This window comes from Megalobrama amblycephala, linkage group LG21, assembly GCF_018812025.1.
Source record: "Megalobrama amblycephala isolate DHTTF-2021 linkage group LG21, ASM1881202v1, whole genome shotgun sequence".
Classification (NCBI taxonomy): Eukaryota; Metazoa; Chordata; class Actinopteri; order Cypriniformes; family Xenocyprididae; genus Megalobrama; species Megalobrama amblycephala.
In genome coordinates, this window is record NC_063064.1 from 26,790,701 (window position 1) to 26,805,094 (window position 14,394).

Genomic DNA, 14,394 nt, shown 5'->3' on the forward strand with positions numbered 1-14,394 from the left:
AGTACTTTGTACAGAAACATTATCATTAGGGCTAATAGCCTACCAATAAGCTGAATATTATTTTCATGTAATGGGAGATAACACATAAATGGCTGATATTGAAATTTACATTTACATTTGTTCATTTTGCAGATGCTTTTATTCAAAGCGACTTACAAATGAGGAACACAGCAGCAAGCGATTCATCGTAAAGAGGCAAACGAACACAAGAGCTCATAATACTGTAAATAAAAAATGATTTAAAAAAATAATGTATTAGTATATAAAAAACGTTATGCTATTCTGTCTATTTAAAAAAAAAAAAAAAAAATCAACCATTTTAATTGCTGCGAGTCAGTATAGGCATCACTGAATTTTGAAGATTTGCTAAAGATTACATTTACCAGTTATTGAACTTTAAAGGGTTAGTTCACCCAAAAATGAAAATTCTGTCATTAATTACTCACCCTCATGTGATTCCACACCCGTAAGACCTTTATTCGTCTTCAGAACACAAATTAAGATATTTTTGATAAAATCCTGTGGTTCATGAGGCCTTCATTGCCAGCTAGACAATTAACACTTTCAGAAACTTACTAAAGACGTATTTAAAACAGCTCATGTGACTACAGTAGTTCAACTTTAATGGTATGAAGCGACGAGAATACTTTTCATGCACAAAAAAAAAAAAAATGACTTTATTCAACAATATCTAGTGGTGGGTGATTTCAAAACACTGCTTTATGAAGCTTCGAAGCTTTACGAATCTGTTTTGATACACGCTCCGAACCACTGATTCGAAACAAAAGATTCGTAAAGCTTCAAAGCAGTGTTTTGAAATCAGCCATTACTAGAAATTGTTGAAAAAAGTAGCTTTTTTTTTGCACACAAAAAGTATTCTCGTCGCTTCATAACAGTAAAGGTGCTCTAAGTGATGTCACGCGCTTTTAGGCCAAAAAATTGTTGTCACATACAGCAAACATCTCTTCACTATCCGCTAGCTGCCTGTCCCCTGAACACACTGTAAAAAACAAACAAACCGCGGTCTCTGTAGTCGCCACAAGCTCTGTAAAAACGGCAATAAAAACAAACTGGTGCAACCTGGACCACGAATCATAATAAACATGCTCCACCAATAACCGACAAGAATGATTTTAAATGCGCGTTCATGACTGTTTCAGGAAGCACGGAGGGGAGGGGGAGGAGGAGGAGGAGGGAGGGTCTAGCTAGCCTCTGTTTTGTTTGACAACACTTCGAACGTCAACATGAAGTGAAGCAACCCAGGATCACTTGGAGCACCTTTAGGCCGTGTGTCCATCAGAGCGTTTTTTCCAGCTGCTAGCGTACTTTTTCTATTGTTTTCAATGGGAACGCTGCGTTTTTAAACGCCAGGAGCGTAACGAGGCGCTGAGCGTCTTTTTCACGCTCAAGCGCTGAGAGCTGGGCGTTTTTACTGGTCGCCTCGAGTTGAAGAATGTTCAACTTTGAGTAAAACGCTGCGCTCATCACTGTCACTTTTTAGCCAGCCGTCCAATCAGAATGGAGGAGGAGCAGGACAAATACAACACCGACCAACTGTCACATTCGTGCTGTACAGCCACATCAACAAACAGAGAACGAAACAAAATGGATGAGAAATTAATATTGCTGGTCTCCGAACATACATAGCAAGTAATTCTACATTGTGTCAACATTTTAAGTCTGAAACAAATTACCTGCAAAATCAGTTATAAGTAACAGTGCCGTGGATATTCCGTATCATAGCAACAAAGCGTCTCAATGGAAAAAAACGCTGCGCTGCAGAAGCGCTCTCAAGCGCTCACAGACGGGCGTTTTAAGCAGAGTGCCTAGCGGTTTCAGCTGGCTAAAAACGCTCTGATGGACACATGGCCTTAAGGTTGAACCACTGCAGTAACATGAACTGCAGTAACATGAACTGTTTTAAATATGTCTTTAGTACCTTTTTGGGCATCTGAAAGTGGCAATGGAGGCAATGGAGGCCTCACTGAGCCATCGCATTTTATCAAAAATAACTTAATTTGAGTTCTGAAGATGAATGAAAGTCTTACGGGTGTGGAACGTCATGAGGGTGAGTAGTTAATGACATAATATTAATTTTTGGGTGAACTAACCCTTTAAGTGAGCATTAGATGAACATAATGGTAATCTACTGTAAATGTAACAAAAAAGAGGAACATGAACAATTTACTATATTGATATATGTCCAATATCAACCAATAACATCAGCTGATAACCGGTATGGTACAGATATATCATGCATCCCTATGAAGAAAATCACTAGATAATTCTTATATTTAATAAGTCCAGGGTTAAGGTCAGTTTCAATAATCATTTTAATAATCATTCTAACTCTAAAAGAATAGCAAAATTCACACCACAACTATAGCTGGGTTTCCATCCAAACGTGAAGCAAATCTTTTCAAAGTTTGCAAAAAAACAAATGCGAATTAGGTGTGTTTCCATCAAGTTGTTGTTAAGCAGATGGTATTGGTAACCTAGTAACCAACAGTAAATAAAACACCATAAGTGGAAACAATCACATGGGTTTAATGTTCGCAACATCAGAATTTCTATCCCTCATTATTTGCTTTAACTCTTTTTCACACAAGTCAAAAACCTCCTCAAGTGAGGAGCAAATTTGATGTTTCTATCACTCGTATCTGATGCAATACTTCAAAATGCATATAAAAACAGGGTGATAGAAAAAGCATAGCTTATAACTGAAAAAAATATCATTGCAATCACTTTCAGAATTTTGTTCCAGTTGATCAATGATGAAAAATTAGAATTTTAATACAAATTTTAAAGCATTTACTGCGGAAGACAACGAAACTGCAGCGGATGCTTTATAAACACAATGTTATGGTGTGAAAGTGTGGACACTAATACAGTTATCTTTACAGATTTCTGTGTCCTCTAAAGGCCTGTTCACACCACGTGCGAAGTTTCAGTTTCTTTTTTAGTGAAGTGAAAACTAATGGTAATATCCATATACAGACTTTCACAAATTCACACAAACGCAAAGTAAAATAGTGCCATGAGGTGTCAGCAAGACCCATAACGCTATAACACTTAAAGGGATAGTTCACCAAAAATGAAAATTCTGTCCTCAGTCACCCGCAAGTTGTTCCAAACCTGTGTGAATTTCTTTCTTCTACTGAACACAAAACAAGATATTCTAAAGAATGTGGGTAACCAAACAATTACATATTGTAAACTTATGAGTCCTGCTTTGACACCTAATGACTATTTTGCTTTCCACTTTTTAACATCAAAGGTGACGCTGATGTCTGTTCCAGAGTCAACAAAAACTCATGTTCATGTTCACTCTCAATTTTTTTTTCCCATGTAGTTTTTTTCTGTAGTAATCTGAGATACAACGCCCTGTCTGGTGTCTGATGAACAATTAAGAGGATACATTTTCAAAAAACACCTTTAGGGAAACGGTTAAAATACTGTAGCTGACCTTCAACTGAAGACACTTTTCTTTTAAAGAAAATACTGTAATGTGAAGGAGTCTAATGATAGGTTTAGTCTAACCATCCGTTTTGACTGAACAACAGCTTTAAAAAGCGTGTGTTAGATATGAATGTGTTAGCACAGCTCTCAGAGACACCGGTCAGTGATCACTATCTTGTTGCCCTTGTTGCCCTGACTGTGATCATCGCTAAAATTCACAGGACAAAAACGGAATGTTTGCTAATATGCTAGCGGGCCACTGTTCATCACAAGACCCTGGGATACGTTTAAGACCGTGACCCAGGATCAGAAAGGAAGGGCAAACTTTTGAATGACACTCTAAGGCTCTCTGGAAACCAGGCCTTTTAAACAGCTTAAGCAGGCTATTAATACCATGAGGGATCTAAAGATTTAGTGGTAACACTCTCTCAAAGCAGAAGTACAGTGAGCAAAGCCCTGCTACTAGTGTTCTGCTACAGCTACCTGAAGAAAGCAGAAGAGAGAAAGGAGGAAAAAAGGATTCTTGTATGACTCAGAAAAAACTCAAGTGTTTTCCCCATTACAGCCTTGCTCATAATAGCAGTATCATAATGGAATGCAATAAAGTGTTCATAAAATGTCACAATACTTTTTTTCATAAAAAAAATGTATTAAAAAAATGATATATTATTATAATAGTAATGATATTGTGTGTAATATAATATAATATAATATAATATAATATAATATAATATAACATTTATAGTACTACATTTTTCATGTGGATTTTTCAATGAATAAAATGTCTGCTTAAATACAAAAATATAAAAAATAATAATAAAAATGATATAAATAATTATATAATTATTAGTGTAATTTAAAAAAAATATATTTTTTATTTTATTTTATATATATAATTATTAGTGTAATTTAAAAAAAAACATTTTTTATTTTTTTTAAATTACACTAATATATATATATATATATATATATATATATATATATAAATATATATTTTTTATTTATTTATTTATTTATATATATATATATATATATATATATATATATATATATATATATATATATATATATATATATATATATATATATATATTTTTTATTTTTTTTATTTTTATTTATTTTTATTTTTTTTTAAATTACACTCTTTTATTGAATCCAAAAGGTTTTAATTATATTTTGCTATATACTAGGTATTTTAAAGATTTCAAAGTGTCAAAAGGTCATTCGGTTTAACCTTCCAAAGGCCAATACAGCCATTTCTTTTGTGATTAAAATATCTTAAAATGTAATAAATGTATATATTTTTTATTCAGGCATGATTTTATAACATCATATATCAACATAGTGCAAAATGGTATTAAAATTATGTGTAGAAGTCGTTGCTTTGCTATGAGAAAGAATGTCTGGAAAAATTCATTTCATTGACGTCATTCGGAGTAACCTATATAAAGGGACCATTTTGGATCAAGTTTTGTGGTCAATATCATGTGACAGGATATGACATCATTCAGACACCTGCAAAGGACCACATGGTCTCTCTTAACTATCTAAAAAAATTCATGTTCTCACTCACTTATACACATGTTCCAAAACATCAGGTCATTCGGTACAACTGCTATAAAGCATGGAAAATGTTGTAATATTTTAAAAGCTAAATATAAAATGTTTGCTTGTCCTTTTACTAGCTAGATATCAGCCTGTTAGCATTGTTTGAAAATATTGTCATTCGGTATAACCAAAAGTGTAATTCGGTAAAACCTAAAATTTTGGTTAAACCGAATGTCTTTTTTGGTGACAAATTTTGTCCATCTTGTAAAAAATGAGAAAAGCATAATCTCATTGTTAACACTTAATAAAACTTCAAAATTAATTATATCTCCATTATGTTTTTTTTTTTTTTTTAAACCTTATTTGTCAATAACCCATATATATATAAATGAATGTGAAAACTATGCCTAAAATTAAAATGCATTTAAAGAGAAATACTCAACCCCACTGCAATAACAACGAATTTACATGGAACAAATACCATGAATATCTAGGTGAACATGATTTCACCTAGTAAAACTTGTTTGTTGATCCTGGAACAACATTCCAATCAACCAACCAATCAGATTTGAGGGACAAATTTACAGTTTATGTCAAGGTTAGGCTTACAACCAGGGTTTGGTGTTTCTACATCAGTGTTATTCACCTATCTTTTCCCTCTGATTTTAGGGTTAGGTTTAGGGGTAGGGATAGGGATAGGGTTCAGACAGGAACGTTGTTCCAGGAACACGTCTTGCTTAGTAAAATCACGGTAACCTGAATATCTAATATCTAGCTACTTCACACAAAACATTACCAACCACTCAAGTTTACGCTGTAGTTCTAATTTTGTATTTGACATTTAGGACGAAGTCATTGTCTATAGTTTCAGTTTTGTCTCATCCTGAATGAGAAACCTGTGGTAGACCCCAGGCCTAATGTGTCTGTCCACCTACACAGCTGTGCCTCATTAATCAAACAGGAAGTGCATCAGCAGATGTTTGTTCAGTGGTGTGTGGCAGCTGTGTTAAGACACCAGTCATAGCAAAATTTAAATAAAAAATGAACATATTTAATTATTTAACCCTAAAAAAGGACGTTTACCTCAAGGACATTTACACACTGTCCATTTTTGGCTAGAGATTTTTTTTGGAGCTGGGAGCAGGAGACCATGATCATCTCTATAATCACAACACAAGAGCTTCATTGTTCCATCCTCTGTATCCATTTCAACACCAGGCCTAAAATACTGTAATTTAGACATTCAATACAAAAAAAACTCCAGCCTGGCATATAAACATGACACAGAGCCTTAAAACCTACTCAAGAAAAAAGCCTTTTGAAAAAGTAGTTATAACTACACTACACAAAACACTGACTTCAAATAGCTAACTAAATGAAGATATTTGAAAACTCATTTTATAAATGATATGGTCTGATATATATTTGAATATATATATATGGTATCTTTTTTATTTAAACTTCCACATTTTTCCTGACGATTTTTAAAATGAATAAAATCTACAAATCATAAACGACTCCATAAACTACACTATTATGAAAACAGCTAAGCCACTTTCAAACAACTGAAAAATGCAGTTAAGTTAGTAGGAAACAATTCTTCTGCGAACCCTACTAGTTAGTTACACTTTCAGTTTACCTTAGTTCATGAGAAAATTTTCTATTCAAACGCTTCACCACAAGATTATGACTATACTAACACCTGCAGCTGGTTACAGTAAGACTTTATGTGCATATCTGCCTGCGTTCGGAGCCGCTAATGTTATTCAAAGCCAGTAATGAAATGGGTACTTTTCATAATATTTGCATATGGTATCAGTAATAATGTGACAGCCATCTGTTGCATCCACAGCTAACAGTTCAGAAGAACGCTATGATCAGAGCAAACATGACCTTGCTATATCACGAACTCATCAAGGCGCTTTGTATTTGCCTAGATACATCCAATTAAGTCTAATTTCCATCAATGGCACTGCAGAATGTTTTGCCTCTGCAGCCATAACTGTGTTTGGCTAATGTCCTGAATATTTTTTGAACATTCCAATATAAAGTGTTGGATTTTGGGGGGTTTTAGGATTTTTTTAACCTGAGAATAAACTTAAAGGGTTAGTTCACCCAAAAATGAAAATTATGTCATTAATGACTCACCCTCATGTCGTTCCAAACCCGTAAGACCTCCGTTCATCTTGGGAACACAGTTTAAGATATTTTAGATTTAGTCCGAGAGCTTTCTGTCCCTCCATTGAAAGTGTTTGTACGGTATACTGTCCATGTCCAGAAAGGTAATAAAAACATCATCAAAGTAGTCCATGTGACATCAGTGGGTTAGTTAGAAGTTTTTGAAGCATCGGAAATACATTTTGGTCCAAAAATAACAAAAACTACGACTTTATTCAGCATTGTCTTCTCTTCCGGAATCCTTTCCATTGAATTAATTCCATTGAATTGATTCCATTGAACTGATTCCACTGAATTCTTTCATCTGTCGGCGTTGGTAATGCACTTTTACGTTGTTGTTTTTGGCGATTAGGACATCCGCGACATGCACACTTACGCACCATTTTAAAAAATATAGCAATACCAAAATACAAACGATGTAGAATAGCTTGAATACAACGTGCGTCTCCCTCAGACTGTAAACGAAGCTCGGGCGCACCGGATAACACGTCAGCAGCGTCTTACGTCAGCAGCGTCACTGCGGAGTCGTGAACCCGGATTGACAACAGACCCGGAAGAGAAGACAATGCTGAATAAAGTCGTAGTTTTTGTTATTTTTGGACCAAAATGTATTTTTGATGCTTCAAAAACTTCTAACTAACCCACTGATGTCACATGGACTACTTTGATGATGTTTTTATTACCTTTCTGGACATGGACAGTATACCGTACATACATTTTCAATGGAGGGACAGAAAGCTCTCGGACTAAATTACGGGTTTGGAACGTCATGAGGGTGAGTCATTAATGACATAATTTTCATTTTTGGGTGAACTAACCCTTTAAAGGAATAATTCAACAAAAAAATAAAATTATAATAATTATGTTGTAACATATAATTATGATGTAACATATGTATATACAGTCAAACCAAGAATTATTCAGACATTGAATAATAAATATCATCCAGACATGATATTTTTGATATATTTTACTAGTGGGTGCAGGACACTATAGTTCATTTATGTAAGTGAGGATAGCAAAATAAAGTAAACTGTGACATATTATACCCAAAAATTCTTCATACATTGGACACCCGTAAAACTGATAAAAATTTAGAACCAAAAACAGTTAAATTTTTTTTTGACAGTTTAATTCTGAGATCTTGTCATATTGTATTAACATTTTTTTTAACTATAGTGAATAAACTGTATTGATGAATGAAATGTTCAAGGTGTCTGAATAAATTTTGACTGTATAAACACACAGAAAAAAAAAAAAAAAACATCTTAGGTTGGGAACGACATGAGGCTGAGTAAATTTGGGTGAACCATCCCATTAATAAATTCTACTTTACTTGAGCCAGTCATTTGCTGAACTCTAGGCCAGAATGTTCTTCAGTCTAACATTTGTCAGATTATGAAATGATCTTTATAAAAGGTTAAGCATATGTGAGGCTTTGGAGACTAAATTTTGGCGGACTGAAGTCATTTCAGACAAACTCAGGGTGTCAAGTAGCAGAAAAGGGCAGACAAGAGATGAAACAGTAGCTGGGTGGAGAATAGCTGAAGGATGAGGCCATCTTTTTGTTACAGTGCATGAAGAAGCATGACTGCTTAGCTGCCAGTGTCATAAAAGACCAGTGTAAGTGAACTGGGTAAGGAAATACTAAGTGAATACTACCATTCAACAACAGACAAAAACTGAACAAATTTCACAGACATTTGATGAACAGAAATGGAATAATGAGTCCCTGAACAGAGAAAGAGAATCGCAGTTTCTCTATGTTTCAAGTAATGTGATTGGCTGTTCTCTAACAATGTCACACTGCATTTTAAAATAAATAAATATAAAACCATGCATATTTTTAAATGAATAAAATCATTATTTATATAAAATAAAATAATGACCTTTTTTTATTATTTTCTTTCAAGTAGTCATTTGAAATTCACAGTTTGTGTTTGTTTCTCGATACAGAGCTGTCTCTATAGAGAGAATTTGTGTTAGCTTTTAATGTCGGTCAAAGCTAAAAGATCAAATGCTAAACATTCTGCCCTTCTATGAGTCTTTTGAGGATATATTAAACCAGACAGGGAGAACCAACCATCTAGCCGGCTAACTATAGAGGTGTCTTACTGTCAGCTTCATCCATCAGTCTCTATAAAAATACAACATCTGATCTTTCCATCAAAATCTGTCACACTGAAGCCAAAGCGATGGTCTAATCAAACTGACAGGCACACATGGACACGCTACAATACACACAATAAACTCCTGAGCAAACGCCAACACACAGAACCATACAAAACAAGCTGACAAAGACCCATCCATCTGCCACATTCACTCATGCTCATGATCAACCATAGAGAGCAGTGTCAGGAGCATCTGATCTGCTGTTTGGAGTAGCACACAGCTCATTGTATAAAGTACAAGAACACTAAAGGCCCCAATATACTTCAAGCAAGGAAAAAAAAAAAAAAAAAAAAAAAAAAAAAAAAAAAAAATCAAAGAACAAACTAGTGAGGCATCATTAAAAACAAAATATGTGCAAAACGAAAAAAATAAAAAAAAATAAAAAATAAGTTTAAGAAATTCAGCAAGGACACACTAAAACCATCAGAATTTACAGTACAGACTTTTATATTGTGAAAAAAAATATCAGAGTTTCTCCAAAAATAATGAGCACAGATGTTTTCAACATTGATAATATTAACCAGAGCAACAAATCAGCATATTAGAATGATTTCTGAGGATCATGTGACACTGAAGACTGGAGTAATGATGCTGAAAATTCAGATTTGCCATCACAGGAAAAAATAATTTTAAAATATATTAAAATAGAAAACTGTCATTTTAAATTGTAATAATATTTCACAATTTTTACTGTATTTTCGATCAAATAAATGCAGCCTTGGTGAGCATAAGAGGCTTCTTTCAAAAACATTAAAAAGTCTTACCAACTCCAAACATTTAAACAGTAGTGAATGGAGTTACAACGGCAGAACATGTTCAATACATAATAACACACAAAACTAGCACGTGGTTTCAGAAGTGTCATATGGACCATTTTCATGAAAAATAAAGTTGTTTTTTTATCATTCTAGGAACCAGAATGGTTTAGAGAAAGAGCAGCTAAAAAAAAAAAAATAATAAAAAACTAATTTTATGTTCCACAGAAGCAGAAAATCATACAGGTTTGGATCAACATGAAGGTGTGTAAACAATGCCAGACTTTTCATTTTTTAATGAACTAAGGTATAGAAGCAAAAGCAGCTAATTTTAAGGGTCAGAGAAAGGATGGAAAATGAAAATGTCAAACTAAATTATAACTTCTTTTGGAGCCTGGACTAATATTCAAAGTGGACTTCAGGGGGGAAAAAATGATACAGAAGTGCAGAATATTTGAACCCTCTCTCAATTCCTCAAGCCAAATATGCAGAAAGCTTCTCCTGAAGAGGACGACTCCACCGCTTCTGCAGCTTTACGCTGTAGCAGGACAGATTTGGACAGAAAGAATCACTGACTTGAAGCCAAGTTCCAGTTTTATTGCAATTATGAGAAATATAAACGACCCTCAAAAATGTAAGGATTGTAAAGAAAAAAGTTCTACATATGGTATGTGCATTCAAGCACCTCAGCTGGACTTAAAAGGTAATACAACATCGTGAAGCACGTCAAAACATCAACGTCACAGAAAGAAACCCCTCAGACTGGGCAAAGACTCCAGATATTAAACAGACAGAAATGAGCAGCAGTGTCACTGGCAAAGGCTTGAACACTTCACATGCAAAGCACCACTGAAGCCTTAAACAGCTGGCAATGACAGTTGACTTTACCAGTTGACAGTGACACACATTTCAAACCCTATTTACATGCTTGTTTTATCCATTACCATTTCAGTGACAGATGACAGTAATCATTTCACAGACTCGCAGCTCTCTTTTGCATGCTATGTAGAGATGGGAATATACAGAGGCCTATATATAATATAATATATATAATATAATATAATATAATATAATATAATATAATATAATATAATATAATATAATATAATATAATATAATATAATATAATATAATATAATATAATATAATATAATATATAGCAACTATTTCATATAGTTGTATAGCAATCTTTGTATTTGCCTAATGATATTCTATCCTACTACTCATTGTGTGTATATAAACACAAATGCACACATTTATATAATTTTTTTCTTCTTCTTCAATTGTTCTATAAGGCTTTGGCAATTGCATATTTTGTTATGTTTTGCACAAATATGCATGTGCACAACAAAATTGATGTGTAAATATTACAACTGAATGTATAGTTGATCACAAAAAAAAGAAACATTATGCATGAATGTATTGTTCACAATAAGATCATTAAGACGCATTTAAAAAATAGATAATGTGAATTTTAACATCATGCCAACTAACGTTTCCACAATGAAAAAGTGTTAACCTGACATTTTTACCTCCAAATTCTATTTCTACATCACCTAACCTATAAAAAAAGACTGTTGTTGGTGTAACCTAGTCTGTCAGTTTTAGTAACCTAAATGAGTCAAATTAAATTACTTTTTTGACTGGAATAAAACCATTTAATGCAGATATTACAACTTCAAATACATTTCCAGGTTAACTTAAAAAGAAAACTTTGGTAACACTTTAGTTTAGGGTCCAATTCTCACTATTATCCAGTTGCTTATATTATCATGCATATTATTAGGATATTTATTAGTACTTATAAAGCACATATCAGTGCCTTATTCTACATGACCTTATTCTACATCACTTAATCCTACCCAATACTTAATTAATAAGCAGTAATTAGGAGTTTACTGAGGCAAAATCATAGCTAGTCAAAACTTTTTATAGTGCTGCCAGTGGCCCATAACATTAACAACTCTTCAGTCTTTTTAATTGAAGCCCTGCTACACATGATGTAATTGAAGCCCTATGACATGATCTGTAGTCCCTCAGCTTTGCTGATTGCATAAACAATCAAATTGTCAAGATTCAAAAGATGCAAGCCTACTTGCAGACTTTAGAAATCATTAATCAGCTGTAAAATTCTGATCTAAGCATCCCTAACATATCAAGCTACAGAAGTTTCTCCCATCATGACTAGGGCTTTTTTTCAAAACAGCAGCCTGGAGGACAAGGTTAGCTAATTACTGACAGGTTTCATCTTTAAGGAGAATCAGTCCCTTTTCCACAAAAGTTCAATCACAGTTCAATCCTGCTCCTGAAGAGCTCCATTACTATTGAGTTTACTTCCAGTTCCATCAACCACACCTTAACCAGCTAATCAAGGTCTTCAAGTTCAGCAGAAAATGACAGACGTGTGTGTTACTGCGGGAACTAAACTCTGCAAAAGGAGCACACTTGCATGAGCTTTCTCTCAAAAGACAAATGCATCACATTCTAATTTGCACTATATTGAATATAACACCATCTCTGATCTTTCTATTTTGCCAAAATTGGGTGAGACATCATTCAAGTGAAAACACAAATAGGCAACAGCACTTTTATATAGCACATTTTAAAAGTGTTACACAGGCAACAGGGATTCCCATTCTGTCTCCTATTCAACTATCTTGCTTAGTTTCAAAGAAAAACCATAACCCAGGGTGAGGCTCTTTAGAAAAACGTGGCTGCAAAATGAAATCACATTGGTTATTGCGCATATCGCTGCATTTCAGACATGAAATGTCTGGTGAGTTTGAAAATACCGTACCACCTACACTAAACCATACCCTAAACCTTACCAATAGTGTTGACAAAATCATTCGTGAGATAAAAACACAACCATGCCATTTTAGCTTGCTTCTGAAAGTCTTTTATCATGATTTGTGTTTCATGGGACTCAAGCGCTTCACATCACAAGTGCAATGCTTTACCGGGTGAGGTACTGTGCAAGTTTACTATGTCAGAAAAGCCATACATATAGAGCTGGTTATATGATGTAAACGTCAAGTGTATTACTTTGCAAATCATGCACTAATGGTAAAAGTGTTTTGAAGTCATGACATAGTATTGTGCAAGGAACTACTTGGAAAATGAGCCTTCATTAAATCAATAATCTGCACTTTCTTCATAAATTGGGAAAATGAATAAAAGTTGTTTTACAGCCACTAGTGTTCATTTCAGCTTGAAAAACTGCAGTGAACTGTATGTATAGGTATGTTTCTAGAGTTTTGAAGGAGTTTTGGAAGCACGTTTTTTCAATGAGACAAGTCTGATAAACAAGTGTGAGTGTGCTAAAAGCGGCATGGCCAAAGGACATCCACACAATCACTGACAAGAAGACTGGATAATAACAACACCGCACAAGCACATATCACACAAAAACTCCTTTAACCCCTTAACTGTCACCACCCTTTTTGAGCATATACGTGAAAATGCACGAAGTTGGTCTTAAAGACACTCAGTAGATTATTACTAAAGTGAAAACATTTTTTATTTTATACAAAATCTATATTTTACAAAATAATTTTTACTCTAAAAAAATTTTACTGCTAGAAAATCAAAGTCATATGTCTAACCAAGTTGTGTTCCAAATTTGAAGTTAATATCACAAAAATTGAAGTTAAAATATTAAAAATAGCCACTGGGTGACACTTTTGTAGCAAATTAATACACTTCTGTCACAATATCACTTCTATCACGAAACAGTCACCAATTGTGCACAGCAAAATCTCCAGGGTTAAATCAACTCAGAGTACATATGGTCCCTCTCTAAATATTGTTAAAATAACACTAAAGCAGAGTTAAAGTTAATGAGATAATTAAGCAATTAATTAAGTGATGATTGTGCATTAGTGATGAACACCTGCTGTTAACAAGCAGAATCACTGAAGAAGAGAGAAACACAAGAACAACAACTGACTTCAGTCACAGTCTTATTAATTGCTTAATTATCTCAGTAACTTTAACTCTGCTTCAGTGTTACTTTAACACTATTTAGAGAGGAAACATATGTACTCTGAGCAGAGTTGATATAACTCTGGGGATTTTACTGTGTGGAACCTTGAGTCTCAGACTTTTCCGACAATATGTGCGTTTTGTCAAGACTAAAAAAAAATGATTATAAAATAGTTGAAATCAATTTTGCAATATGAAACATGACACTGCCTACCAGGGGGAGGAGCCTGCTAAAAGTTTTTAAAGTACCATTTCAATGGTAAAGTAATAACCGATTTCAAAGTGGTTTTCACAGGAT

At 33.9% G+C, this 14,394-nt stretch overlaps 1 protein-coding gene across 17 annotated transcripts in view; it reads right to left on the bottom strand.

Annotated features, from left to right (window-relative positions):
- Window positions 1-14,394, bottom strand: part of itpr1b (inositol 1,4,5-trisphosphate receptor, type 1b) — a 160,364-nt gene that overhangs the window by 136,963 nt on the left and 9,007 nt on the right. The gene's annotated exons all lie outside the window — the stretch shown is intronic.